The sequence below is a fragment of the Pelodiscus sinensis genome, chromosome 1, assembly GCF_052426305.1.
Source record: "Pelodiscus sinensis isolate ZL-2025 chromosome 1, ASM5242630v1, whole genome shotgun sequence".
NCBI classification, from domain to species: Eukaryota; Metazoa; Chordata; order Testudines; family Trionychidae; genus Pelodiscus; species Pelodiscus sinensis.
Window position 1 is genome coordinate 334,686,465 of NC_143052.1, and position 26,206 is coordinate 334,712,670.

At 44.8% G+C, this 26,206-nt stretch overlaps 1 protein-coding gene across 10 annotated transcripts in view; it reads left to right on the forward strand.

Moving 5' to 3' along the window:
- DLG2 (discs large MAGUK scaffold protein 2) overlaps positions 1 to 26,206 on the forward strand; it is a 1,584,089-nt gene that overhangs the window by 514,103 nt on the left and 1,043,780 nt on the right. The window lies entirely within an intron of this gene.

Sequence of the window (26,206 nt, forward strand, 5' to 3'; positions counted from 1 at the left end):
GGGAAGAGGCAGGGTGGAGGAGGTTCCAAGAGGAATAAGGGATCTTCTGGAAAAGGCTTTATTTTCCGAAAGATCCCGTCTAGACTGGCGCTTTTCTCCGACAAAGCCCCGAGCCGGAAAAAAGCGGCAGCCATATTCATGCAAATGCCGCGGGGGATATTTAAATCTCCTGAGGCATTTGCAATTCCGACTTGTCTCATTAGCATCCCTTTTCCGGAAAAGGGTGCCAATGTAGACACAGCCCTATAGTAGACCCTGAAACAGAAGGAACTGAGGAAGGCAAAGAACAAAAGTCCCCTAGGAGCTGTAGCACAGGCAAGATGGATTTTGCCTAATTTGGGAGGGATGGGGGGATTGTTTGCAAAGAGTATGGTTGTGGCAGCGGGTCCTTCATTTTGTTAGGATTGGTCCTGCTTTGGGCAAGGGGCTGGACTTGACAACCTCCTGAGGTCTCTTCCAGCCCTAGGATTCTATGATTCATGGACAGGCAATAAACCTGCACTTCTTTTGGAACTTGTGCACTCATACATGATGGGAAGGAAAAGAGCGTCTCCAGGGTTCTCTGTTTCCCAGAGATTTCTCTGGGCTGGCACTGCACCATGCTACCCACAGCATCAGTCTTTTGATTAAATGCTATAATCCAATCCTTGATAAACATCAGTTAATAGGAATCAGAGAGAAAATGCCAAGTGGCTCTTCATGGCCACTGCTTTTGATACAATTTGAGCTAAACGAGACATTCTCCAAGCATTATCACCATTAATCTTTTATGTTCTAAGCTTCCTTGGAATCAAAAATATTTGTATTTGTTATTCATGAAGATGCATAGCCGTTTATCCTCATGCATGCCAGCCAACACACCAAGTAATATTTGGCAGCGGTTTTGTTCCTGGGAATGTCTGAGCATTTCTTTTCCTCTGTTCAGCCAGTACCAGGGTACTAGTTAACAAGCTTTTGATTTTGTTTTCATAAGTTGCTTGAAAAGTGATGTGATCAGATTGAAAACAGCCAGGAACATACACAGATGTACTTACTGCTGTCACCTGCAATATAGCAACTCCTCTGGATATTGAAAATTGGAAAAATAGCAAAAAAAAAATTATTTATTTTGTGCATTGACACTCTTTATGTATTGTCAGTTTTCAATCAATTGAAAATTGTCTAACCCCCAAACCATAAAACGTTACAAATAACAGATTTTTAGGTTTTATTTCCTTCTTGTTTATAAGCCTGTAGGATACACTTGGTTCACGCTTACAAGCTTTTCTCCACGGTCAATGGGAACTGAAAACTTTTTTTTTTTTTTTTTGGTTTTATGAAAGGTGAGATTTTCCCAAAATCAGTTATCTCCAGGTGTAGCGGCTTCCCACTCGCCACAGCGCCACCTGCCATCGAGTTGGGGAATTAGCACTGCTGGCAGGTGGCCGGTTCCCTTTCAGGACACTACCCTCCGGCAATGTCCACTACAGCCTGAGCTTCCCCCCCCCTGCCGGGGGCAGTTTGTGAGAGGCTGATAGGCCTTCAGGAGGTGGTCCCTCTGCCTCCAGCACAGTGGGAGACGTGCCTGCCTCCCTGCGTTACCACGCCTTAAAACAGTCCAGGCGGGCGAGTCTCTTCCCAGCCTTCCTTCAGGTCAGGCTAAGAGGTAATTATTCGCGCGCCTGGCCTTACTTCAGGTCCAGGCCGCAGAGAAATAAGCTCACCACTTGTCAGTCTATTATCATACAGTTTGGGGCAGGGCAACCGTTCGAGTCCTGTCCCTTTAAGAGTTCCCGCCCGATGCACGGACGGTCCCAAACGCACCGTAGGTAAGCCCGGGCTCTTGAGCAGGGCGGTCAACAAATACCGCAAGCCAAAACCCAGGCCCTAACTCCAGGCGGGGCGGCAAATGGCGGCCAGGCCCTGACGCCAGGCGTGGCCGCACCCAAACACCAGTTTGTAGAAGCTCCTCCTTCAGGAGCGGGCCCGGGAGGGCACCGGCAGCAGCAGCGGTGAGGGGGAGACTGCCACCCGATTAGCGGGTGGCGGGGGGGGCCACAGGCCCACCCACCTCACTGCGCCTCGGCCCAGGGGCCCTGATGGCAGCAGTGCAGCTGCGACTGGCTCGGCAGGGCTCTGGCCCGTAACTTGCTCGCCGCGGGCGGCTCTCCATCCGGACTACCCCCTGGGCCACTCTCATCTCCCCCTTCCCAGGTACCTGTAGCTCCAGCAGGTTTGTCGGGGAGTCGAGGCCGGTGTCGTCCCATCAGGGTCCGGGCGGCCCAATCCAGGGGTCAAGGGGTTGGAGCTCAGCAGCGTCCCGTGGGCTCGTCTGGCCCCGGCGTTCCAGTACCCATCGGGATTCCAGCCAGTCCCCCGGCTCGGGCCAGTCCTCTGGGTCCCTGGGAGGTTCTGCTGGCTGGCTTGGCCCAACCTCCGTAGCCCTGGCAGGGACACCTTGGCTGGCCTCCGGGGAGACCGCTGAGGGCGGCCTAGCGCCGGTCCTAGTCTCCCCAGGCAGGAGCTCTGGACAAACCTCTGTCTCCTTCAGAGGCTGGTCCCTGACTGAGCTCCCGGGCAGCCTTCTTATAGTTCTAGCCCTGCCCTTTGACTTCCGGCTCAGTGGGGGGCCACTCTACCCCACTACACTAGGAGATGGAGTTTAAACTAAAGGACCTCATATTCCTAGACTGGGATAAAATTGCATAAGTTGATGGGAACACTGAGGCACGTGTTTAGAAAAAGAGCCTCTAGACTACAACCAGTACTTTCAAAAAAGCAAGCGCTTTTTCAAAAGAGAGCACCCAGGCAGTCTGGATGATCTCTTTCTAAAAAGCACAGTTTGCATTACATAGTGCCTTTTTTCGAAAGAGCACTGTCAAAAAAGGGCGTTCTTCCTCATAAAACAAGGTTTTTCACGGTTAAAAAAACTGCCTCATTTTTTCGATTTACTTTCGAAAGAACGCGGTAGCAGTCCAGATGCAGGGGACATTTTTTTTTTAAAAAGGCCACTTTTTCCAAAAAATCCCTGTAGTCTAAACATATCCTGAGATGTTACAGAATCCAGCATCAAATTGCTACAGAACTGTTGAGCATTGCTGCAGCTTTTAGGTCAGTGTACTATACACTTTCTTTCAGAATGCTAGGAGCCAGAAAGCAGATGTGGTTGATGGAAGAAAGGGAACAGGGAGGAATTCATGAACAGATGGATGAGTGAAATGGAGGGAAGAGGGCTGGATAATCAAAGAAACTTAAAAAGACTGGTGGGTATATGTAGACTAGAGCTGAGTGAATAGTTGATAGTTCTTCATCGAGTAGTGTCCCCGAGAGTGATCCACTCGAGGTGCTGGGCTCGTCCCGGCGCCGTAAACCAGAGGAATTTTCTGTAGCAGTAGCCCCCCTACTGGACTGCCTCTTCGCACCTCTCAGCTGAGTACTGTCTGGTCCTGTCAGTTTCTCTCCAACCATCCGCAGCCACAGACTGAGTTACATTAGGCTCCCTTTGCCTGAGGGGAAAGGGAGATCTCTTAGTTAGACTTTGTTTTTCTTGTTATTTGTAGATTAGTTGTTCCAGTTATAGTTACAGATTAGTTGTAGTCCCGTTTTCTTTTTAAAAAAAACAAAACAAAACACAACTGTTTTTCTCTGCTGACAGTCAGTCCGTGCCTAACCGGCATTGACCTGACTGAAATTGACTAAATAAATAAATAAATACATAAAAGAAGTAGAAAGGGGAGAACAGAACGAGAGGATGCCAGGATCACCTGGATTCAAAAAGTTTATTCAGTGACTAGAGGCTATGGCAGACTCCGATGGGCATTCCCGCTGCGTGAAGTGCCTCGGGGACTCTCATGTCCCGGCAAAGTGCAGCCATTGCACAAATCTGACAGCTTGCGCTAGAAGGGATCGCGAGCTGAGGCGGAGAGTCCTTTTATTCAACAAGGCTCTCCTGCCTCCACAGATCTCCGAGCCACTCTCTGCAGAAGAACATCACACTGCATGAGAGATCCCCCATGGGATCCAGAAGATGCCTGGCGGCAGAGAGGAGAAGCCGGGGACCTCTGGTTCTTTGCCGAGGTTCCCCATAGACAAGTCGGGCAAGGGTCGCAGCTCCTCGGCCCCTTCTGTAGCCCTCCATAAGGACTCCGCTCCGGCACCCAAAAAGGGCTTGTGAGCGGAGTCGGTGCCAGCAACAGCTCCAACGGCCGCTGTGGAGCCTGCAGGGGAAGCCCCGGCACCGAGATGTTCTGCGCATACGCAAGCACAGCCAGCTGTACTGGCACCCACAGGGCCTTCCCTCGGTGCCGTTCCATGCTCCCCGGTGCTGGAGGCGCCAGCACCGAATACAGCACCACAGCAGGATACTCTGCCAGTACAGCCTGAGGCTGTGACATCATCACCTGATCCTGCAGCACTGAGCCTGAGCTCTGCAGAGGATCAATTAACAGAGCCTCCCTTGCTGCCTGCCTTGCTGCCACAAGTGGCTCCCCAGCCTTCCTTCACTTCCTCAGTGCCATCTAAAAGTCAGCACAGTTCTGCGTGGGTCCGGACACCATCGCTGACACTGGACCGTATGACTTTTTCTCCTGGACCTGACTCACCTGCCTCTTTCCGTGCTGATACCCAACGTCATCATTACATACCTCCCAGAGAGCACTACTATAGGTCACTTCGTAGCTCACCGCCAGGTCGATTCTACCGGGACCACTGTTCGCCGTCTCCTTCTCGCTACTCCAGGAGATCCTTATCGCCACAGTCTCCAAGACGTACAGCATATTCTTGTTGCTACGACACACTCAGAAGACACAGCCAGTCTCCGTGCTATGACAGGCAGTATGACCGATGTTACCACGAGTGCTCTTCCTTTTCGTCTCATCGCAGAAGGCTTTCGCGGTCATGTTCACCGCAATTGTCTCGTCCTGAGTCTCCACATGCTCCAGACGAGTCTGCACGTTATGTCACTCCACCGTCCTCTGCTGGAGATGTGGATTCAAACTATCAGGAAGACAAGCAGAGCCACACTCCTCATCAGGAGCAGCAGTGCCCTGATTCTCCAGCACACCACTCCTCTTCGTCGCCTGATGATGCAGTGGTCCCTGGTGACTTGTCTCATATGGAGGATCACAAACAATTCCAGGAGCTCTTCAAAAGGGTTGCTCAATCCCAGGACATCCAGACCATGGATGTGCAGCAGAAACAGCATCAGTTGCTGAAGAATTTACAACCCTTTCAAAAGTAGAAGCTCGCCTTTCCCTGTAATGACGCTATCTTAGAGGTTGCCAATGAGATCTGGCAGACTCCAGCTACATCCCTACCAACTAATAAGAGGTCGGACAAGAAGTACTTCATGAGCCAGAAGGGTATGGAGTTCCTGTTTACACATCCTCAGCCCAACTCCCTTGTGGTGGACGCTGCACAACAAAGAGTAAAAATGTCCCAGGTCAAGAATGCTTCTAATGACAAGGAGGCTAAATGCATGGATGACTTGGGCAGGAAAATATATTCCTCTGCTACGTCAGCTCTGAAGATGTGTAACTTTGTAGCGCAACTGGCAAATCATGATTTCGACCACTATTCAAAGCTGGTCCCTCTATTTGAATACTTGCCTGATTCCAAGCACCAGATTCTTAAGGCAGTAATCCAGGAGGGCTATACAATCGCCCAAACAGCCTTGCAGATTGCGCTCAACACAGCAGATGCAGCCGCTAGATCCACAGCTTCGGCCATAGTCATGTGTCGAGTGTCTTGGCTGCACCAGGCCACAGTTCCGAAGGAGTTGCAGGCCAAGGTAGAAGATTTGCCTTTCGATCATCTGTCACTCTTTGCCCAGTCAACCGATCAGGTCTTCCACTTGGGTAAGGATACACGTACAACTTTAAAAACACTTGGAATGTACATGTCTTCCCACAAGCATAGAAGATATGTTCCCTACAATAGGCAAAGGCCTTTCTCTTATGCGACACCTCAAAACAAGCCATATGAACAACAGAGGCCGAGACAGCGTTGTCAAAAGCTTAACAAAGCGTCCTCCCAGCAGCAGGACCAGCGGCAGGTTTGATATGTTGATCGAGGGACTGTGGACCACCCCTTTGACAGAGACTCCAGACATCACACAAGGAGTATTCTATCATCATCTCAGGCCCTATCAACATCGTTGGGCTCTCATATCCACCGACCGGTGGGTTCACGACATAATCACCTCAGGATATGCCATTCCCTTCACTTCTCTTCCCTCTCCTTCCCCCCCTTCCCGTCCCTTTTCAGGGACCCCTCTCAAGAGACTCTTCTTCACCAGGAAGTCTCTTGCTCACTCACGTTAGGAGTGGTGGAAAGTGTACCGACTCGCTTTGTGGGAAGAGGATTCTATTCTCGTTACAGCCTCACCCAGAAGAAGTCAGGGGGTTGGATGCTATCCTGGACTTACGTCGACTCAACTGTCATCTCAGATGACAAAAATTCAAGATGGTCACGTTATCTTCGATCATTCCTGCTCTCGACAAAGGGGATTGGTTCGCGTCCCTCGATCTTCAGGATGCTTACTTTCACAGCCTGCTCACAGAAGATTCCTTCGTTTCGTGGTGGGGTCCGACCACTATCAGTACTGTGTACTACCCTTCGGTCTCTCGGCGGCCCCAAGAGTTTTCTCTAAAACCCTGGCAGTAGTGGTGGCTTACCTACGGCGCCTCGACATTACAGTTTTTCCGTACCTAGAAATGTTTACATTTGTTGGGGCATATGGCAGCCACCACGTATGTGGTTCCACATGCCAGGCTTCATCTTCACAGTCTTCAACATTGGTTGTTCGCCGTGTACACGCCTCGGATGCACAGTACAAACAGGGTAGTTTTGGTGCCAACGCAGGTCCGGATTTTCTTGGCATGGTGGGACAGCCCCAACAATATACTGGTAGGGGTCCCCTTTCATGCCCACAAGCCAGCACAATCCGATCACAACAGATGCCTTCCTCCTCGGTTGGGGCGCTCACCTTCAGGAGCACCAGGTGCAGAATCTCTGGACACCCCAGGAATCACTACAACATATAAACTTTCTCAAACTAAGGGCAGTTTTCAATGGTTGCAAGCATTTCCTCCACATCATTCGAGGTCGCTCAATACAGATTCTCACCGACAACATATGCACGGTGTATTACATCAACAGCCAAGGAGGGGCACGCTCCTGCTGTCTTTGCGCAGAGGCGGTATGCTTGTGGAATTGGGCGATTCGGTAGGGTATCGTCATAACAGCAGCATACCTTCCTGGCAAGGACAGTGTGATCGCCGATACTCTGAGAAGGCATTTCCTCTCACAACATGAATGGGAGTTACACACCGAGGTGCTCCACCACATTTTCCAACTCTGGGGCTTCCCCAATGTAGACTTGTTCGCCACCCAATACAACAGAAAATGTCATCAGGATTGTACACGAGTGGGCATCGGCAAAGACTCCGTGGGGGATGCCTTCCTGCTGGACTGGAGTCATCATCAATTGCTGTACGTCTTTCCTCCTCTTCCACTCATCCCAAGAGTTCTGGGGAAAATAGCAGAAGACTGCGCAACAGTAATTCTGATAGTGCCTTTCTGGCCCCAGCAGATCTGGCTGATTGACATTATTTTGACAGTATGTTGATATAACTGCTTGTACTATGGACACGGACTATGTTATTTTGGAATAACATTAGTTATTTTGAAATAACACTGCTGTACCTTTTAAGAGTTGTTAAGGGACAGATTGGAATTATTATTTTTAATCATGCCAGTCTATGAAAGGTGTTTGACTAAAACTCACCAAACAGGAGAACAAAGGTTCAAAAAGAGCAAAGGTGTGGAGAGAGAGGGGGAGGACAGCAGGTAGAGCGGCATAGTCTTGAGTCCCAGTTCCTTGCCCAGTTCACTAAACTATATTGCCTCTGAACAGCTTTCTCTGTCAGGCAAGAAGTATAAAATGGCAGCTGCCATTACACGACAACTGCATCAGAACCCAGCATTTTGACATGCAAGGGGAGTATTTCTGCCCTGAGTGGGAAACTGCCACATGAATCTGTGACTATATAGTACAGTGGTATTTCATTGTAAAGTTTGCCTGATTATTGAAGTCTCTTTGAAACTGTCTTGGATATGGCAGTGTCTGTAGCATTTCTGATTTCAAGCTAGGAGGCAAACAGCAAAGCAAGAAAGAAATAGCTTATTTTTTAGGAGCATGACTCAGCAGTGGGTGAATAACAAGGGCTACAGCAGAAACACGGAATTATTAACTTTCTCGCTGATCTCTTTCGTCAGTTAGTGAGACATGGTGCAGCATTTTAGTTGGAATTCTTTGTATACATTGGCTTTCCCTCCTCACCATTGTTGATTATGTGTCTCCAGTATTTTGTTTTAGCATCTGGCACAGCAGGATGGTGGACAGAAACACAAACAATGCAGGGCAACAGGAAAGTGGATTTTCTGTGTAAAATAATTATTACATTTGATCTGAAACCTCAATGATCAACAAATGTTCAGTCTCCTGAGGCTACAGCATCAAGAATATTGTCAGTATCATTAGACTAAGAGACCTAAAAGCATAGGAGAAACAACTGCACTTTATCATTAGTTCCTTTACAGTAGCAGATAGGGAGAGAGATTGCAAAGTGTTTAGAGTCACTCACATCTCCCAGCTCCTGGGATCATGTCAATCATGATCTTCCTTGTCATCATCTTCATTGTCACCATCATCACCTGTGATTGCCATCCAGAAGTCTCTTGTGTATTTTCCCCAGCACACAGGCCAGGCAACATCTTTTTATATTGAACTATTCATATACTTACTGAGGCTCATACATATGCATACGGGTTCCAATCCCTTTAGCTTATCCACATCTCCACAGCCCACTAATTTAGAGATGCTCAGTTGCTCATTGGCTATCCCATAAATTCCTCTTATTCCCAGTAAGATCTATGTCAGTGAGTTACCATAGCAATTTCAGATTATTACAGAATCCCACAAATTGTTACTATTGGGCATCTTGCTGCATTAAATAGTATATTACAGCTGATTTTCCAGTATATTACTGCATAGTTTCCAGAACACTACCTTTTAACACACCTTTTACTCTGTGATCATACACTATAATGATACATAGCTATCTTTCGGGCAACTAGTCAAACCAACCTGTTTCAGCCCTAACTAAGCCTTGTGTGGCTAAACTGAATGGGCTCGTCTACACTGGCCCCTTTTCCGAAAGGGGCATGTTAATTTCACAGGTTGTAATAGGGAAATCCGGGGGGATTTAAATATCCCCTGCGGCATTTAAATAAAAATGTCCGCCGCTTTTTTCCGGCTTTTAGAAAAGCCGGAAAAGAGCGTCTACACTGGCCCCGATCCTCTGGAAAAAGCGCCCTTTTCCGGAGGGTCTTATTCAAAGTACTTTGAAGTAGGAATAAGATCCTCCGGAAAAGGGCGCTTTTTCCGGAGGATCGGGACCAGTGTAGACGCTCTTTTCCGGCTTTTCTAAAAGCCGGAAAAAAGCGGCGGACATTTTTATTTAAATGCCGCGGGGGATATTTAAATCCCCCGCGGATTTCCCTATTACGACCTGTGAAATTAACATGCCCCTTTCGGAAAAGGGGCCAGTGTAGACGTAGCCAATATGTTACAGGCCTAAAGCCTGTAGACCTTTTGTTACATTGTCTTACTTGTATACCAAACACATTGTTACTAATACATGTTTATCAATCCTGTGCCCCTATGTAACACAGTGGGACTCACTGTACAACACCTCTTGCCAGTCAGAATTAGCATAATTCAGTGCTGGAGCACCCTCTCTGGCTAGTGTCTGGCCTGCTGTTACCTGTTATTGGCTCTACCACTTTGTTAGGACCCACGTGCCTCCCAGACTGTCATCCTCGCTGCTGGGCCCTGCTGTAGTGCCCCCACACTCTGGAGTCTTCCCCTTCAAGGAGCCATCCCCCATATCCACCTTGACTCAGTGACTCACTGCCAGTCATCATCTAGCCCCTTACCTCAGGGGCAAACTGCAGTCTGAAATGGCCATTCATCATTAGCAAGGGACCTGCTGCCTTCTCCTGCCATTCCCTGCCTCCCTGCAGCCCTAGTAGCCTCAGGTCTTGCAGCCTGGGAGCTTGCCTGGCCAGAGCCTCCCCAGCTCTGCCTGCCTTTCCCCAGCCCTGCTCTAAGTCAAGAGGCTTCTAGCTTCCCTTACAGGTAGGTCCCGCCTGCTCCATAGCTGGAGCAAGAATGAGTCTGTGTCTCTTCTCCAGGAGGCTTTATTTATACTGTCCTCAGTTGGCCTCTAATTGGATAATATCTGCTCTAGCTACTGGCTCCATAGCTCCAGGCCTCTCTCAGGGCAGGGTTTTAACCCTTAAGGGACCAGTACAGGGCAGATGCCCCTTCACACCCTATAATACTATTATGTAGGGTTGCCAGAACAACCCCCGCCCCCCCCCAAAAAAAAAACACCGGGAAAAAATTCTGTTGAAGGTCTTATTAAGCATAAATAAATAAATAAATAAATAAATTAAAACATCATGTCCCCTTTAAGAGTGAGTGCAGCGATAGGAACAGGGAAGTGTTTGAGCACGAAGACCCAGGTAAGCATGGGGGCTGGGGTCAGAGGGCTGGGCTGTTGGGAGCCGGGGGGAGCTCGGGGGAGTGAGGAGGAGAGGCCGGGCGCTGAGTGTTTGTAGGGCTGCCAGATGCCTGGCATTTTTGCCTCCTGGCTGGGGAAAAAATCAGAAAATACTGGACAGGAGGAGAAAATACCGGACTGTCCGAGTGAATACCAGACACCTGACAACCCTACATCATGCATATTCCTATACTTATGCCTGCAACTTATATCTTCTCGTCACATATTGATTACACATGGGTTAAACACAACAATAGATAACAATTAAATGATTATGTAAGATGATTAACAATAGAAGGATATGACTTAACACTCCGGTCATGTTAGGGATTTGGGTGTACATTTCAGCATACACATACTCTAGATATATTTTTCTTTTTCCCCCCAAAGCATGCTGTAGGACTTGAGGGAATTTAAAAGCTGTATAACAATCAAAGCATTGTCTGGTTATGAAGTAATCGTAGAGATGTTTCTTTACTCATATTCCCAAAATTGAAGCAAACTACTATTGAAATGTGAAGTTTCTGGCCTTTCATTGATAATTTCTCCATAGCAGTGTCCTGTATTCAGTGGAGCCAAAAAGTAATAGCCGGGGTGGTAAAAACTAAAACAGGTTGGAACCAGCATTCCTGTTAGTCCTTTCTTGGGCCCTCATTCTGTAACATGTAAATTGGTTTGTAAATCCTTTGTAAATTGGTTATGGTTGAGCAATAGCTAAACTTGGATTTATTGATTTTAACTTTGGTCAGTAGGATTAATTAAATGCAGGATCTAATCAAATAGCCGGTCCCATTTAGACATGGATGAATACATTAATTTCAATTAAAACTGCACATATGACTTTCTGTTTGTCAGTCTTTCTATTTAGAAAATACTTCATATGTTTGGTTCCTATCATTTGCTGTAAGTGAACATTTCAGAAATATAACTCAAATCTATGTTTGTCAAAGAGAATCTTGGTGTTAGGAGAGTTCTTATGATCCTCATATGACAGTGCACAAAAAAGGAAACAAAAACTTGTGATACCTAAAAACTGGGATGAAATATAATATGGAAAATATTATAAAGCTATTATATAAATCAGTGGGATAATTACTGTTTACACACTATTGAAATTCATTTTGGTCACCTCCTCTAGCGAATCAGAGGACAGTCAAAGAAGTGGTAAGAATAATTAGGGGCTTGGAAAAAGTGTTGTATGATGACAGCTTGAATATATATGGATTGTTTATTTGGAGAAAACAAATAGGGGACATAATAAAAGTATACAAAATAATTACTGGTTTATTGAATATGGATTTGGAACTTTATTCTCTCCCTGTCTCATAATGTGAGAGCTAGGGGACATGCAAAGAAATAGAAAGGTGGCAAATTCAAAACTGATACAAGAAAGTATTTTTTCTGATAGTGTTCAATTGGTCCTTTGAACTCATTGTCAGCCAATTTCAGTGAGGACAAGAGTTGAGTAGGATTCATAACTTTATACTTATCTTTATAATAGGAATATCCAAAATTATAATAGCAAATGAAAACAAAAGTCTTAAGAGTTTTGGAAAAGATGTAGTCACTCAACTTCAGGGCGTAAATTATACTCTTAACTTTGGAGATTAGAAGGAACTTTATTAAAAGCAGATTATTCCACAATTGTGTCCTATAGGATCTTTCACTTTCCTCAGAATCATCTGTTAGAAACAGGATACTGGTCTAGATGGACCACAGTTATCATCCATAATGGCAATTCCTATGCTTCCTATAGAAAAATATTTGTCAGACAGTCAAAATATAAGAAAAATGTCACGTGACTTAAGTGACCAATCATATACCATGAATAATGAACAATTGAAGATAGTTGCTAATATATGAACTGTTGCTTGACTTATTGATTGTACATTAATAAGGCTGCTAGTCTGTCATGGAGAAACAATGTTAGTCTTGTTATAAGGTTTGTTGGCCGCTATCAATATTCATCAGAATGTTCAACCTTCTCTATCCATACCTAAAGTTCCTGCCACTAAAAATGGTGGAGTATTCTTATCCTATAGATTCATATATTACTTGCCTCAAGTTCATTGGCATATATTCTATTTGATTATTATAGCAGTCTTGCAGTTGAATATCTGCTGATGTTACTATTCTAAAATACACACATTGATGCAACTGATTTCTTGCCATTTTCTGCCAGCAGCACTGGTGCTGACAGTCACCATGGGCCCTGGGCCAAGGATTGGGAGGGCCTGACTCTTTACCCCCCAGAAGGGGTGGGGCCATGGGTGGAAGGGGTAGGGCTCCCGACCAGCCCTCAAAGATCCTCCAATCACCCAGCATGGTGCAGTGCTCTGGCGGCAATTCAAAGGGATCTGGCTGCTGCAGTCACAGCAGCAGCAGTGGTGGCTGGGAACTCTGGGCCCCTTGATGGCCATCAAACCTTTTAACAAGATTAACGTTGGCCCTCCACGACAAACTTGCAGACTTATGAATGCATAGTTAATACGTTAGGCAACAATGCATGCATTAGCTACTATCTTCAACTATTCATTAGTCATGGAATGTGACTGATCACCTACGTCACATGATATTTTTCCTATACTTTGACTGGCTGACTGAAAGATTTTTCTATAGGAAACATAGGGCCCTAAGCTAATATCTTTACATGTTTGGGCCCGTTGGTCTCTTGCATTACTGCCATACATTTACACCTTATATCTTGTATCAGTAGGATACAGAACAACCCATGAGCTGGAATACTTTTTTGCCACACAATTTTAAGAATGAAGAAATTTGTAAAACAGAGATTTGTGCAATGAAGGTTTTCAACAAGGGCTGACTCTGTTAAACAAACAATTGTCTCTGACTAGTTTGCTGAACACTAAGCCTCAGAAAACTGTATCTTAGGCAAAATGTGAATGCCAGGTAGGGTATTAAATATGCCTATGCACATTCTCATTAATTATATTTAATTAGGAATTTATTGAAAGGGAATTGTGCTACACTTTTAGAACAGGGTGATAAAACTGTAGGATATTAATTTGGTAAAAAGCCCACGGGGAAGCTTTTAGTAATCTCTAGTTTAATTCTTAATTATTTCCAAGAGTTTGTAAATTCTTTGTGTATGACAGATCCTTTACCATTGTTAAGGAACTTTTCAAAGCCATTCTTGCAACATATCCCTGTCCCAATCTGCATATTTAGAGGGTACAGTCAGTCAAGTTATTTTGTATGCACCTGCTACATATGTTGAACATATAAGTGTAGCCCTCAAAGGTGCAGAAGGTACGAGTATGAAGGGTGCTGCAGCACCTCCAGGTTTTACGCAGGCCTCTACTCCCAAACCTGCATGAGGGGTCTCTGATCCCAGCTCCATGCTTGGGCTCCACTCCTGGCCTGGCATGTGGGCTCCTTGCCCTGCGCTCGCGACTACACTTTTAGCCCGCATGGATTCCCAGACACCTGGGAATCTGTTGCTGGTCCCAGCCTTGAACCTCTCACACCTGTCCCTGTCTGGATCCCCACTTCCTTGAAACATGGCCCTGTCCCTGGCCCCCAGTCTAGGGAGAGGAGCACAAATGGGTAAAGGGGCTGGCTTTCAGCACCCCCACTATTAAAAGTGTTCCAGCATCAGTGGTTACTCTTATCTGTAAGATTGTTTAATCATCCACCCTCTCCTACTAGCCAGAGAATTATTCCATGTTTAGCATTCTGATGGAATTGCCTAACATGTTCCTAGCTGCCCTGCTACAATGCTGCAAATACAGCACTTTCAGAAATTAATCACAGCTCCTAAGGAAATCTCTTTTAAGTCTATTTTACAGATGTTCTTGAAACGATTAAGGATTGCATGAAGGATTCCTGAAGTCTTCACTTTGGGCTTTTCTATTAAATGAGCACTCTGCTGTGTTAACACTTACCACACTGTATTGTAATAGTAGGTGGATGCCTAATTCACAGCTGAAATGGGAACAGAAGGCTCAACAGTATGAGGTCTGTTTCAAATTCTTCATTCGATGGATAATCAACACAGGAACCAAAAACTTTGGTTTAGTTCCCTGTCTGCACATTCCTTCCTATAAGATGAAACTTTACATAGCACCAACCCTACTAGTAGTTGAAGGATTTATTTTTATAGCTCTCTGGAAGATGAAAAACAGAGATGAAACCACTCGGAATCTTGCTTGGATCAGCCCTCTGGATCAATTACAAACAGTGTTATTGGAGCTGTGCCCTAGTGAGCAGTTCAGTTCCACTTTTATGACAGAAACGGTTGCTTCTGAAGACTCACCCTAAATTGATTACTTCTGAAGCTGCATAACATTCTGCAGACACAGTCTGAAGTGCAAATGACTCTTTTATCACTGAAAATGGTAGTTGGCAATATATCTGCATTCTCTCATTGTGTCTTGCATCTGTGCTCAGCTCTTGATTAAGATGGCATGGGCCATCTAGGAAATTTATGTGTGACTTGGCAACGGGATGGCTGAAATTTGGCTTTTCATCCCCATCTCTCACATACTGAATAAAGAAATTATTAGAGGACTTCAGTGTTGTCTTTAGGGGTTTTATTCCCATATCTAAATGATGATGACAGCAGTGATATCCCAATGGAGCACATGGAGTGTTGCAATTATCTGATCTTTGTTGAAAAGGAACTGGAATAGATTGTAGAGATCCAAAGACAATGGCTGTGATTCAAGAAGTTTTGCCATTGGGAAGAAAATGGTGGAGACATGCACAAGAAAAATATCTACTACTGTTATTCTTTATACGCATTCAAAACTTGCAACGTGTTTTAAAGAGATCTAAGTACTTGTATCAGTAATAATAAAATAATAATACAAAAGGACTATTTCTTTCATTATGGGGGTGTGAGAGAATTCAAATTTCAAAGTAACCTGAAACAAGTCTGAGTGCTCAATCGTCTTCGTCATCCTCACAGCAATTTCTGTCCATGACGATCATCTTGAGAGACAAGAAGATTGTGTGTTTAATAAGATGGTGTCCAAGAAAGTGAATATTGTGCAGTAAATTTGCATCAAACAGGTCCTTATAGCACATTTTTTCAGGGGGATACATTAAGAGAGGCGTCATCTGTCCATTGATCGCAACTGACTGGTCAGTCCTGGAGCCTCAACCAGTCGATCAAGATTTTTAGGCCAGTGCAGCAGAGCTCAGACAGGCTGTCTGCCAGCTGCAAGCTCATCTCTGGGTTTTCCTTTGGGAAGGGGAAGAAGGTGTCTCTGTAAGCTGCCCTCGCCTGCTGCTCCCATTGGCAGGCTACTGGCTGATGGAAGCTCTAAGGACTTGCTGGGGGCACATGGCAGCAGGCAGAGACAAGCCTGCAGCTGGCTGCTTCTGGGATCGACATGGAGCAAAGACAGGCAGGCAACCTGTTGGAGCCCTTCTGTGCAGCTGGCTGGGAGCTGCCTGCTACTGACCAGAGCCTGCACCTTGCTCCTCCTCCTGAACCAGTGTCCCAGCCGTGACTCTCTTTCAGAGCTAGCACACCTTTTTCCATCTTCTCCTGAACCCTAACACTCTGCCCCAGCCTGGAGCCCCCTGCCAGAGCCAGCACTCCCTCTTCCATCCTCTCCTGCACCCCAATACTCTGCCTCAGCTGAAGTCCCCTCCTAGAGCCAGTAAATCCTTCTCCACCTTCTCCTGCAAACTACAGTCTGCCCCTCCCTAGAGACCCCCTGTCCCAACTCAGTGAAAATGAATGAGGGTAGGGGAGAGCAAGTGGTGGAGAATGGGGGGAAGAGAGTAGGTGGGGCCTCGGGGAAGGGGCAGGGCATCAGGGAAGAGGCAGAGTAGTTCCTGAGTTGCTCTGAAATTTAAATAGTGATCTTGGAAATAAACAAGTTGGAGACCAGTGCACCAGTATATTTAGGTCTTTTGCTTCATATTTTAAAATAGATAATTTTATAGTAAGAGTGACCTATAAATACAGTTATTTCCATCATGTCTGGCAGAGTGAAAGTGGCCAGGAATTTATGAAAGAAAGATTATATGCTTTTACAGTTTTCCTTGCAACTTTCATATATCCCACAATGCATGTTGGAGAAATGGTTTATTTTGATTGGGAAAATTTGTTGCACAAAATTAAGTCTATCTAGGAGAAGATTGCAGGTTCAGGAGAAATCCAGATAGAGGTGTGTGGATTATTCCTTGGTGACGGTGCTCACAATGGTGCCTTTTTGCAAAAGGACTATTTTCAGATCATCCTTTGAGTTATGTAGTTTCAACTTCTGGGCTTTCTTGGCCTGGCTCATTTCCCATGGCTTAATTCTGCATGCAAAGGTTATTTGGCACTGCCCCATGAGGTTCTCTCTCTAGGCTTTGCCAAAACCACAACTGCTCTAGAGGAGGAACTCTTAGCTTTCCACATAGACATAGCTGACAGGTTGCCCATACTGTGTGTGAGAGACTGATTAATCTGAGATTTTACAGAGAGGACTCACATTTTTATGAGAGAATTCTCATTGACTAGCATGTGACAGCATTAGAAAATAGCCTTAAAAAGAAACAATAATAGCTGTGGTTTTCTGATTGATAGTTATGGGTGGCCTTTCGGTAAAATCCAGTTCATCTCAGTAGCCGAGCCTCTAAATTTATTATACTGTCAGAATCTGGCTGGTTTTTGTATCTATTTAGTTTTATCATTGGTCAGAGTAAAAGGAATTTGCTTAAGTGTAGGGCTGCTTAAATAGAAACACTGGTTCACAAAAATTTTGGGAATACCAGGTTTGAGTTTGGGATGCCAAGATTTACAAATCAGATTTGTTTTGCATCACTATTCAGAAAACTGCTGGTTGCATGTGACAATGGGTACTTCTCCAGAAAGTTCTGATTTCAGCACATGATCATCCAATCATTAATACTGGAAATATATTATTAGCTATTTCTTTGGTAGTGCCCCCTTTATGGTGGGATTGGGAACTATACCTGCTAGCACTGTCTCCCTTATGTCACCACCCCCAGTTCTGCATTAGTTAAGTACTTGCTATGGTGCGACTCTTCCTGGCTGGATCCTCCGTTGTATCTGTCCTCTTCAGGGTGTTGGGGAGTTAGAACTTCTGTGGTTCTAGCAGCGGCTAATCAGCTCTATACCCCCTGCATTTAGGACCTTTGCCTAAAAAAGTCCCCTGGCTGCAATAGGTAGAGGCTACTCAAGCCGAACCACTGCACTGTGTTCCAGCTCAAGCCCCTTGCTTGGAATGCCAGAGCTAGTCCTTCCTGTTCCCTTGTTGTTCCATGAACTACTTCCTACCTCCATCCTCTGTAGGCTTTCACAGTTATTTGTCACAAATCTCCTGGAAGGATATCTGATTCCAGTGCAACTCTGGCAGCTACTCTGCCCGCCTGCCTTGAAGCCCTTTTATCCGCACAGCTGGAAATACTTGTTGCACCACAGTAAGACTATCTAGGAGAAGATTGCAGGATTAGGAGAAATCCAGAGATAGATGTGTGGATCGCCTGAAGTAGTGCTGCCAACCTGCACTAGCTGAGCAGGCAGGCAGCTGATTCATTAGCCCTTTGGCTGCTGAACCAGCATGGGATGTATAGATCCCATGACAGTGACCTGCCTCTCCAAACACACACAATATGGATAGTGAATAGTGCTGGATGAGTTTGTTTGTTTGCTTGACTGTGTAGTTTAATGAATGAAAACTGCAGTGTTTTCTGATTGACAAAAACTAAACTATTCATGCATTTGTGCTGCTTGCCAAATAATTTTGATGTAATTGAAAAATCTAAACATTTTGATAATAACTTGGCCCCCAAAATTTCATTTCAATTTCAGGTATTTTTACAAAAGCAAAGGACTAGATCGCAAAACTGGGAGAAGATCAACCTCCCTCAAAATCTTTTGCCCACAGGATTTAGAATCAAAGAATCATAGAATCAAATGGTTGGAAGAGACCTCAGGAGGTCACTGAGTCCAACACCCTGTCCAAAGCAGGACCAATCCCACTTAAATCATCCTAACCAAGCTTTGTCAAGCTGAGACTTAAAAACCTTTAGGGATAGAGGTTCCACCACCTCCCTAGTAACCAATTCCAGTGCTTAGTCCAATCTAGACCACCCCCACTACAACTTGAGACAATTGCTCCTCGTTCTGTCATCTGTCACTGCTGAGATCAGCCTCTTTCCATCCTCTTTGGAACCCGCTTCAAGTAGTTAAAGATTGCCATCCAATCCCCCCTCACTCTTTTCTTCTGCAGACTAAATAAACTCAAATCCCTCAGCCTCTCCTTGTAAGTCATGTGCTCCAGCCTCCTAATCATTTTTGTTGCTCTCTGCTGGACTTTCTCCAGTGTGTCCACATCCTTTCTGTAATGGGGGAGCAGGGAGACACAGAATTGGACACAGTACTCCAGATGTGGCCTTACCATTGCCAAATAAAAGGGAATAATCACTTCACTACATCTGCTGGCAAAGCTCCTCCTAATGCACCCTAATATTCCATTAGCCCTCTTGGCTACAAGGGCACACTGTTGACTCATATCCAGCTTCTTATCTGCTTTTTCTGTCAAACTGCTGCTTAGCCATTTGGTCCCCAGCCTATAACAGTGCTCGGGACTTTTCTGTCCCAAGTTCAGGACTCTGCACTTGTCCTTGTTGAACCTCCTCAGATTTCTTTTGGCCTAATCCTCCAATTTGTCTAGGTCACTGTGGACCCTATTCCTGCCCTCCAGTGTATCTATCCCTTCCCCTAGCTTAATATCATCTGTGAACTTTCTGACAGTGCAATCCAACCCCTCATCCAGGTCATTAATAAAAATATTGAACAAAACCAGCCCTAGAACTGACCTTTGGGACACTCCACTTGATACCGAGCACCAATCAGACATTGAGCCATTGATCCCAGCAATCTAGCCCGCTTTCTATCTACCTTACAGTCTATTTATCCAATCCATACTTTCTTTACTTGCTGGCAGGAATACTGTGGGATACCATATCAAAAGCTTTGTTAAAATCAAGCTTTGTTATCATCTCCACACCCTTTCCCATATCTACAGAGACAGTTACCATGTCATAGAAAGCAATCAGGTTGGTCAGGCTTGAGTTGCTCTTGGTGAATCCATGCTGACCATTCCTAATCACTTTCTTCTCTTCCAAGTGTTTCAAAAAATGAAAGAGAGAGTGTACATTTGGGAAAACCCCAGAGCATGCAGCAGAGAGAATGGGGGAGACTTTACTACGGACTTGAACCCTGGATCCTCAGATTAAGAGTCTGATGCTTTACCAACTGAAGCTACATCTAGACTGCAGGTTTTTTTCAGAAGAACTTTTTTTCAGAAAAGATCTTCTGAAAAAACTTCTTCCAAAAGAAGACATCCACACTGCCAAAGCGCATCGAAAAAGTGATCTGCTTTTTTGAAAGATAGCATCCACACTGAATGGACACTGCCTCGCAATTAAGATGTGATTACTATGGATGGAGTGGCCACCATTGTACCTGTGCTTTTTCCTCTTCCTCTTCTTTCAAAAGAACTCCCTCTTCCCCATCCACACACGCCTTTTTCCGAAAGGGCTGTTTTGGAAAAAGACTTCTTCCTCATTGAAAGAGGTTTACCAATGTCAGAAAAACCCCTCTGGGTCTTTCACTTTTTTTTTGAAAGAACACGATTGCAGTGTGGACACAAATGAAGTTTTTCGGAAAAACAGCCATTTTTCCGAAAAAACCCTCTGTAGCGTAGATATATCCTGAGCTAGCCAGGATCATGCACTTAGTTTCCCTAGTGTCAGAGGCAGCCTGCTGTATCCTAGGTAAGGGGACTGAGTGTACATCAGTTAAAAACCTGCCGCTAGTCTGTGCCCGTTGACATGGGCTAAAGGGCTGTTTAAGGTCACACTTGGGCTAGAGACCAGGCTCTAGGACCCCTGTGAGGTGGAAAGATCCCAGAGCTTGGGCTGCAGTCTGAGCCAAAATTAACATCTACCCCATAAACAAACAGCCCCTTAGCCTGAGCCTGAGTCATCTGTCATGGGCCAGCCATGGCTTTTTAGTTACAGTGTAGACTAATCCTCAGAGTCGGGGGTGAGGGGAGCAGAGGTGTCAGGTGATAGACCACGTGAGCTGGAAGGCTCTCTCCTTGACTCTGCTACTTGCCTGCCTTTTTATACTGTGAAAGTAGAAAGAATTATACTGTAAGAGAAAGATGAATTGTGCTGTAATAATTGAATAAGTTGAAGGAATTCTGTTTGTTTTTTAAGAGGAAGAAGAAAAGTATGTTAATGTTGATTGTAGGTATGCAGATCAAGGTGCTAGCCAATTTGGGCCTGAGTTTAACAGGAAAAGGAACATTAGGTGTTAGGCAGAAAGCTATTCCAGATAATCAGGGAGATATGGACAGGAGATTGCTGTGTGCTTGATATAGAAATGAAGATACTTAACCACACTAATAATGTGAAGTTTTGCCCCTCTTTTGATCCTGTTAACTTGGACTTTTGACTGTATAAATCAAGGGGTTTGAACCTTGTATGGAGCTCACATTTTTCTGGATGCATTTTTAGCAGAGCTTTGCTGAAATAAACAGAGCAGTCTGACAAATCTGAGAGTCCTGTCTGACTTTGACAATACTATAGCCCTGCAGGTTACTTGGTCTGTCACCAGCACCCTGAACAGTCAGGCCCATCACCTGGGAAGTGGACTAAATGTGCCGCAGGTGAGGCTAAACACACTCCCCTTAATCTCCCAGCTCACCCTATGACAATCACTTATCAAGTTATTGTTAGTACTTTCACTGTTGATCATAACATCCAACTGTTGTGTTTATCCCATACATTCAAAGTTCTTCCCACAAATCCCCAGGTACCAAAAGCCCCAACTATCTCCCACCTAATTGCCAGAATCTCCAACTTCCCCCTGGCGAGTACTAATTGTATTATGCATTTAAAAAAAATCAGTAGCCTCTTACAAATTAAACATTTAGGGACAACAAAAACTAAATGGAATGTAATATCAAATTATATAAGAGAGATGATACTGTGTTGTTTATATTTAATACAAGAAAAGTACATTTTCTTAACTTATTTGACACTGACCTAGAATTTCCCACCTGCTGCAGTAGAGTGTTGCAGAATTCATACCAAACTCGCTAAAAAGTAAACAAGCCCTTGCAAGTAATCATATTGAATAGTTCATGAGGAACAACTCATAATCTTGACATTAGTCACCAAATTATACAAATATTATTCATTTTAATTGCAGAAACACTTATAGGCCAACCCCAGTGAGGAACTTGGGGTGCCTCATTTGGTGTCGTTCAACATTCCTGGCCAATGGGAACTGTGGGAAGCTGTGGCTGAGGCCTGTGTGGAGAAAGTGAATAAGGAAAAGTTATTTACTTGTTCCCATAATAAAAGAACTAGGGGCCACCAAATGAAATTAATAGGCAGGTTTAAAACAAATAAAAGGAAGTTCTTCTTCACACAACACACAGTCAACCTGTGGAACTCCTTGCTTGAGGAAGTTATGAAAGCTAGGAGTACAACAGGGTTTAAAAAAAGCTAGATAAATTCATGGAGGTTAAGTCCATTAATGGCTATTAGCTGGGATGGGTAAGGAATGGTGTTCCTAGCCTCTGTTTGTCAGATGATGGAAATGGATGGCAGGAGAGAGATTGCTTGATCATTACCTGTTCGGTTCATTCCCTCTGGGGCATCTGGTATTGGCCACTGTTGGCAGACAGGACGCTGGGCTGGATGGACCTTGGTCGGACCCAATATGGCCATTCTTATGTTCTTACGTTCTTATGAAATCCTTCCACTGGCTCCGTGTCAGCTTTCAAGGTCAGTTTTAGACTTTGGTTGTTATTTTATAAGTAATCAGAAGCTCAAGCTCCAGCTATGTCAAGGCTCAAACTTTGATTATGATCCACTCTAGCAGCTGTGCTCTTCTGGGACAAAGCATATCATAAATCCCAGGCCAAAGCATATGAAAGCTGGGAACAAAGTGTTCTTATTGAGGGGATCTAACCATGGAACAAACTTCCATAGGAGAGCGGGCAAATCTAGAATCACCATTTGCAACTTCATAGAGTCCAGGGCCACAAAGGAAAATTGTGATGGGGATGAGGTGGGGGCAGCTAGTCCTCCATATCACCAAGAACGCAGCGCCTCCCACTGTCCAGCCCTCAGAGTTGCAAGGACCATGTCACATGGTGTTCCAGCAGTGATTTAAAGGGGCTGGAGCTCCCTCTGCCACCACTGTCACATTAGCAGCTGTGGCCGAGAGCCCTAAGCCCCTTTGAATTACTGGTTCCTGGGATTACTGAACCCGCCCCCTTCTCCGCCGTCGAGCCTAGTAGCACAAGTCATAGAACTTCCCAAAATAATTCCTAGCACAGATCTTTTAGAAAAACATCCAACCTTGATTTGAAAATTGCCTGTTATGGAGAATCAATCACAACTCTTTGGCAAATTGTTCCAGTCAATAATTACTTTACTTTAATAAATATCAACTGTTAAATTAACTGTACAAGTTTATTTGAATTAGCTGGTAAACCTCATTGCAGGAGGAATACCAGCTAATTCAAGTTAGGGCTTTAAATCAGAATCCCATTTCACTGCCACGTGTAGACGCGGGCAGTTACTTTGGGCTAGTCAATTTCTAAAATGGTGACCGGCCGGGAACATGCAAATCAAGCGCAGGATATTTAAATCCCGGACTTGATTTGCAATTCCGGTTGCCCTCATTAGCCTCCCTAAATCGATCTAGGGGGCTAGTGTAGATGTACCCTAAGGTTCTGCAAGATAGTTAGGGTATGTCTACACTTGCTCCCTAGTTCAAGCTAAGGATGCAAATGTAGCCAACTGAAATTGCTAATGAAGCGGGGATTTAAATATCCCATGTTTCATTAGCATAATCTTGCCCACTCGTTATTCTGCTCAACAGCTGATTCGAACCAGGAAGTGCGCTCTGGGAGGCATTAGTTCGAATCAAACCCCTTGGTTTGAACTAACGTTACTCATTTTTTGAAGAGTAACATTAGTTCGAACCAAGGGGTTTGATTCAAACTAACGCGTCCTGGAGCGCACTTCCTGGTTCGAGTCAGCTGGCGAGTGGAATAGCACATGGACGAGATTATGCTAATGAAGCGTGGGATATTTAAATCCCTGCTCCATTAGCAATTTCAGTTGGCTACATTTGCATCCCTAGTTCGAACTAGGGAGCAATTGTAGATGTACTCTTACAGACTAAAACGGCTACCCCTCTGAAGCTTTACTATTATGGTTTGTTTTGTGTGGAAGACCCTGTTTGTTTTGTGTGACAGTATAAAACCCTAAGACAGATAGGTAGGATCAAAGTATGTGCTGGCAATGATTCAGTGCCAACACAGATATAGGTACTATCCTCTGAGGTTGGAATACTGAACTAAATTCTTGTAAAGAAGCATCTGAGTTCCAAATCCTTCCACATAAAATCCTCTGACACCCTGTCTGTGTTCTGTTATCTGTTCTGCAGGTTGTGCTCTGTCATAGAGCTATCTGCTGCTTTTCCCGAACAGCTCTGGGAAAGAGATCCCTAGCTGCGTTCATTTCCTCAGGAGGGAAATCACCAAAGTCTGTTTCTCTTTTTGCCAGAGTTCAGGATTAAACAAGAGATGACAGCCTTCTCAGTTTTCTGTTTTGGAACTATAGGGTGCGTCTACACAGCAGGGCTTAACTCAAAATAAGCTACGCAAATCGACCTACATGAATTACGTAGCTTATTTCAAAATAGTTTATTTCAAAATTGGGAACATCATCACAGCACTTATTTCAAAATAGAACATTCTTTTTCCGATTTCCCTTATTCCTCATACAATGAGGCTGTGTCTAGACTGGCCAGTTTTTCTGGAAAATCAGCCACTTTTCCGGAAAAACTTGCCAGCTGTCTACACTGGCCGCTTGAATTTCCGCAAAAGCACTGATGATCTCATGTAAGGTCGTCAGTGCTTTTCCGGAAATACTATGCTGTTCCCGTTTGGGCAAGTCTTTTTCCGAAAAACTTTTGTGCAAAAGGGCCATTGTAAACAGCACAGTACTGTTTTCTGCAAAAAAGCCCCGATTGCGAAAATGGCAATTGGGGCTTTTTTTGCAGAAAACCGCGTCTAGATTGGCCACAGACGCTTTTCCGCAAAAAGTGCTTTTGCGGAAAAGCATCCTGCCAAACTAGACGTGCTTTTCCGAAAATGCTTTTAACGGAAAACTTTTCCGTTAAAAGCATTTTATGAAAATCATGCCAGTGTAGACGTAGCCTGTGGGTTACAGGAGTCGGTGTAAGAAGTCCTCTAGCTTGACAGTATTTCAACATTATTTCAAAATAACTGCCTGCTGTGTTGACACGGACTAAGTTATGTTGAAATAATGATGCTGTGTAGACATACCCCATCAGCTGCTGAACTTCCCACTCTACATTATACACTGTTACTTCTAAGGACATTTCAGGATAGCAGAAGGCCTTGTGCTCCATTTCACAAGCAGTGAAGCAGGGACTTTATGTAGCCTCTCTCCTCTGCTCTATAGCAAATGGGGTTGATTCAGTGAATTCTGAAAGCCTGCTTGGCTAGTTTTCTAGTAAGGAACATGCTGACTTACTTGCAGTGAAGGGAATCTCCTGAAGAAGTGCTGTTTTTTGGAGCATCACACTTTTTGGACCCTATGCCCTAAGGCAACGGTCTGGCCAACTTGAAATCACTCACCCGTGTCATGTTAACAGAATGGGCAATGGAGCGTTTATACCCATTGTGAATGCTGAAGGCATTACTCACAGCTGAGTATCTCTAAACAGCTGTGTGTGTGGTTAAAAGAGATGTGCCCCACTAGTTCATTTCTAAGCTCAATTAACTTTCAAAAATAAAAGAATAGCCTCTATGGCTGCCTGAGGTGATGTTTTTGGCCAAGGCAGAAGGCTAAACACTAAGTGAGGTTGAATTTCACCCTCTTGTGTCCTTTTTTCTATACTGAAATAGGTCAACAGGATGTGGAGATAGTGCATATAGCTTTCTAGGGGAGAACATAGTACAGAAAAGTGCAGAAATCTCTCTCTTGAATTGCACCCCGGGATGTAGTAGTGACATGATTTACCTTCCTGGTCCTCTAAAGTACAGCCAGTGCATTGATGTGTAATATGATAAATTGTCACTTCTGCTTTGCTAGGGCCGGTGCTTTGTCTGAGCAAGGCAGGAGGCTGAAAGCTGTGTGGTAGCAGCCTCATGGTACCTGCCTTAGCTGCATTATAAACAGGACAGTTCCTGATGCCTGTTGGTCCAGTTTTAACCATATGCATGATTCCACTGGAATAAATGGATTGGGGTATGTTGAAGGATGGTTTTTCCCATGACTGAACTTTGTGGAACTGTGGGAGACTTGGCTACACATATAGTTAAATGAACATCATGCTGGACCAGAGAGTGCTAGACTAGAGAGGTTCCCTGTACTAGAAGGGGGAACTGTAGAGTGAGATTCAGAGAGAGGGTCTCCTGCAGAGGTCTCTGAAGAAGGGAGTTGGCTTCTCTGAGAGCAGAATGAAACAGTATCTTAGGGAGGCGTGGCTGTGCCCACCGTAAGGCTGTGAGACTATTTGGGTTTTTTGTACTTCTTTGGAATTTTTTTAA